Below are 6,179 nucleotides of genomic sequence, written 5' to 3' on the forward strand. Positions count from 1 at the left end.
TCTGCTGCGTCTGAGCAGGGTGTGGCTCCTGATCACATTACCCTCACCTGTCAGGAAGGAAGGAGACGGGAGAGAGAATCAGGGTGACAGACAGAGGGAACACACAGACACACCGCCCGGGAATAGGTCTCACACGCACCCCCACCCACACCCTTCCCTGCTTGGCACAGGCGAGATTCGAACCTGTGAATCTGTGAAGCAAATCTCGGGAAGAGAAAGCATGTGGGTCTCATGCGCCTGGCTGCCAAACTCTCTCTCTCTCTCTACCCCGCACAGCTCCGAATCCTCCTTCCCACAATTACAATTCCCAAATTGTGAAATCTGCCTCTCTCCCACCAACCCCCCCTTTCCCCATTCCACTTTAACATTTAAATTGGTGGTGGTGGTGGGGAGGAGAGAGGTACTTATTTCTTTAAAAAAAAACATAAGCTCTTATAGATCCAGCCCCTTCCAAACAGCCTCGAACAGGATAAACTTCCTCTCAACTCCTGACCCACTTGGCAATACCTTTTTTTCCTAAATATATTCGAAGTTTAAATCTGTCTCCTTCCCTCTCTCTCTTTCTCCCCCCCCCCCACCACCTCCACACACACTCACTCACCCAGAGAATTAGGCAGATTTTCTCAGTAGAAATTCCCACATTTTCTTCTGTTCTCTCTCTCTCTCTCTCTCTCTCCCTCTGCCACTTCCTGATGGATTTTCACGCTGGGAAAATGAGTCCCTCCTCTGACGTGTCGAAGGACAGACTTATTTCCTGCCTCTCATTTACTCTGTAACCTTGGAATGCAGGAACCTGCTCACGCAAACAAACACACACGTACTCACTCAAACACACACACTCACACACACACACACACACACACACGTACTCACTCAAACACACACTCACACACACACACACACACACACACGTACTCACTCAAACACACATACTCACACACACACACACACACACACACACGTACTCACTCAAACACACACACTCACACACACGTACTCACTCAAACACACACACTCAGACACACACACACACACATACTCACTCAAACACACACACACACACACGTACTCACTCAAACACACACACTCACACACACACGTACTCACTCAAACACACACACTCACACACACACACACACGTACTCACTCAAACACACACACTCACACACACACACACACACGTACTCACTCAAACACACACACTCACACACACACACACACACGTACTCACTCAAACACACACACACTCACTCGTACTCACTCAAACACAAACACACACACACACACACACACACACGTACTCACTCAAACACACACACACTCACTCGTACTCACTCAAACACAAACACACACACACAAACACACACGTACTCACTCAAACACACACACACATACAAAGAAACACACACGTACTCACTCAAACAAACACACACACTCAAACAAACACACACACTCAAACAAACACACGCACTCAAACAAACACACACGTACTCACTCAAACAAACACACGTACTCACTCAGACAAACACACACACACTCAAACAAACACACACGTACTCACTCAAATAAACACACACGTACTCACTCAAACAAACACACACACTCTCAAACAAACACACACACACTCACTTAAACAAACACAAACAATCTCGCACACGCAGAATCACTCACACACCCACACAATCACTCTCTCACACACACAATCACCCTCTCACACACACACAATCAATCTCTCTCACACACACAATCAATCTCACACACACAATCACACACAATCACTCTCACACACGCACACAATCACACTCACACACACAATCACACTCACACATACACAATCACACACACACACAGAATCACACACACACACACAATCTTTCTCACACACACACACAATCACTCTAAACACACACACAATCTTTCTCACACACACACACAATCACTCTAAACACACACACAATCACTCACACACACAATCACTCTCTCACACACACACACACACACTCTCTCTCTCACACACACAATCACTCTCTCACACACACACACACACACTCTCTCTCTCACACACACAATCACTCTCTCACACACACAATCACTCTCTCACACACACACACACACACACACTCTCTCTCTCACACACACAATCACTCTCTCACACACACAATCACTCTCTCACACACACAATCATTCTCACACACACAATCACTCTCTCACACAAACACAAACAATCTTGCACACGCAGAATCACTCACACACCCACACAATCACTCTCTCACACACACAATCAATCTCTCTCACACACACAATCAATCTCACACACGCATTCACACACAATCACTCTCACACACACATACACAATCACCCTCTCACACACACACAATCAATCTCTCTCACACACACAATCAATCTCACACACGCATTCACACACAATCACTCTCACACACAAATACACAATCACTCTCACACACACAATCTTTCTCACACACACACACAATCACTCTAAACACACACACAATCACTCACACACACAATCACTCTCTCACACACACAATCACTCTCTCACACACACAATCATTCTCACACACACAATCACTCTCTCACACAAACACAAACAATCTTGCACACGCAGAATCACTCACACACCCACACAATCACTCTCTCACACACACAATCACCCTCTCACACACACACAATCAATCTCTCTCACACACACAATCAATCTCACACACGCATTCACACACAATCACTCTCACACACAAATACACAATCACTCTCACACACACAATCACTCTCACACACACACAATCACTCTCACACACACACAATCACTCTCACACACACAATCACTCTCACACACACACAATCAATCTCACACACGCACAATCACTCACACACACAATCACACTCACACACGCACACAATCAATCTCTCTCACACACACAATCAATCTCACACACGCAATCACACACAATCACTGTCACACACACATACACAATCACTCTCACACACACAATCACTCTCACACACACACAATCACTCTCTCACACACACACAATCAATCTCACACACGCACAATCACTCTCACACACACACACAATCACACTCACACACGCACACAATCACACTCACACACACAACCACACTCACACATACACAATCACTCACACACACAATCACCCTCACACACACACACAATCAGTCTCACACACACATACACAATCACTCACACACACAAAATCACTCTCACGCGCACACACACACATACACACACAATCACTCTCTCACACACAATCACTCTCACACACACACAAACAAACACTCTCACACACACAATCACTCTCACACACACACACACACACACAATCACTCTCTCACACACACACAATCACTCTCTCACACACACACAATCACACTCACACACACAATCACTCTCTCACACACACAATCACACTCACACACACACACAATCACTCTCTCACAAACACAATCACCCTCTCACACAAACACACAATCACCCTCTCACACACACACACAATCACCCTCTCACACATACACAATCAATCTCACACAAACAATCACACACACACACAATCACGCTCACACACATACACAATCACTCAGACATACAATCACACTCACACACACACAATCACACTCACACACATACACAATCACTCTCACACACACAATCACACTCACACACACAAACAATCACACTCACACACACAATCACACTCACAGACACACAATCACTCTCTCACACACACAATCACCCTCTCACACACACACACAATCACCCTCTCACACACACACAATCACTCTCTCACACACACAATCATTCTCACACACACACAATCAATCTCACACTCACAATCACTCTCACACACACATACACAATCACTCTCACACACACAATCACTCTCACACACACACAATCACTCTCTCACACACACACAATCACACACACACACACAATCACACTCACACACACACAATCACTCTCACACACACAATCACACTCACACACACACACAATCACACTCACACACACAATCACACTCACACACACACAATCACTCTCTCACACACACAATCACCCTCTCACACACACACAATCACTCTCTCACACACACACAATCAATCTCACACACACACACAATTAATCTCACACACACAATCACACACACACACACAATCATTCTCACACACACATACACAATCACTCTCACACACACAATCACACTCACACACACACACACAATCACTCTCACACACACATTCACACTCACACACACACACAATCACACTCACACAATCACACTCACACACACAATCACACTCACACACACAATCACTCTCTCACACACACAATCACACTCACACACACACACAATCACTCTCTCACACACACACAATCACTCTCTCACACACACACAATCACACTCACACACACAATCATTCTCTCACACACACAATCACACTCACACACATACACAATCACTCTCTCTCACACACACAATCACTCTCTCACACACACATAATCACACTCACACACACAATCACTGTCTCACACACACAATCACACTCACACACACACACAATCACTCTCTCACAAACACAATCACCCTCTCACACAAACACACAATCACCCTCTCACACACACACACAATCACCCTCTCACACATACACACAATCACCCTCTCACACATACACAATCAATCTCACACAAACAATCACACACACACACAATCACGCTCACACACATACACAATCACTCAGACATACAATCACACTCACACACACACACAATCACACTCACATACATACACAATCACTCTCACACACACACAATCACACTCACACACTCAAACAATCACACTCACACACACAATCACACTCACAGACACACAATCACTCTCTCACACACACAATCACCCTCTCACACACACACACAATCACCCTCTCACACACACACAATCACTCTCTCTCACACACACAATCATTCTCACACACACACAATCAATCTCACACTCACAATCACTCTCACACACACATACACAATCACTCTCACACACACAATCACTTCACACACACACAATCACTCTCGCACACACACACAATCACACACACACACACAATCACACTCACACACACACAATCACTCTCACACACACAATCACACTCACACACACACAATCACTCTCTCACACACACAATCACCCTCTCTCTCACACACACACACAATCACCCTCTCACACACACACAATCACTCTCTCACACACACACAACCAATCTCACACACACACACAATTAATCTCACACACACAATCACACACACACACACAATCATTCTCACACACACATACACAATCACTCTCACACACACAATCACACTCACACACACACACACAATCACTCTCACACACACATTCACACTCACACACACACACAATCACACTCACACAATCACACTCACACACACAATCACACTCACACACACAATCACTCTCTCACACACACAATCACACTCACACACACACACACAATCACTCTCACACACACATTCACACTCACACACACACACAATCACACTCACACAATCACACTCACACACACAATCACTCTCTCACACACACAATCACACTCACACACACACACAATCACTCTCTCACACACACACACATACACAATCAGTCTCACACACACATTCTCACACACACAATCACTCACACACACACACACACAATCTTTCGCACACACTCTCTCTCACACACACTCTCTCTCTCACACACATTCTCTCTCTCACTCACTCTCTCTCACACACACACACTCTCTCTCACCTACACACTCTCTCTCATGCACACACTCTCACACACACACTCTCTCTCAAACACACTCTCTCTCTCACACACACACCCTCTCTCTCTCACACACTCTCTCACTCACTCTCTCTCACATACACACTCTCTCTCACACACACATTCTCTCACACACACACACTCTCTCTCAAACACTCACTCTCTCTCACATACACTCTCTCACTCACTCTCTCTCACATACACACACACTTTCGCTCTCTCTCTCACTCACTCTCTCTCTCACACACACACACTCTCTCTCACACACACTCTCTCTCTCACACACACACTCTCTCTCACACACACACTCTCTCTCACACACAC

General features: G+C 45.3%; 1 long non-coding RNA gene across 1 annotated transcript; it reads right to left on the bottom strand.

Annotated features, from left to right (window-relative positions):
* Positions 1-731, bottom strand: LOC121274981. The gene is made up of 2 exons (XR_005942328.1): positions 602-731; positions 1-47 (listed from the first exon to the last, which is right to left on the bottom strand). It is a non-coding gene; the product is annotated as an uncharacterized LOC121274981 (long non-coding RNA).
* Positions 732-6,179: the final 5,448 nt, after the last annotated feature.

The sequence above is a fragment of the Carcharodon carcharias genome, assembly GCF_017639515.1.
Source record: "Carcharodon carcharias isolate sCarCar2 chromosome 39 unlocalized genomic scaffold, sCarCar2.pri SUPER_39_unloc_5, whole genome shotgun sequence".
Lineage (NCBI taxonomy): Eukaryota > Metazoa > Chordata > Chondrichthyes > Lamniformes > Lamnidae > Carcharodon > Carcharodon carcharias.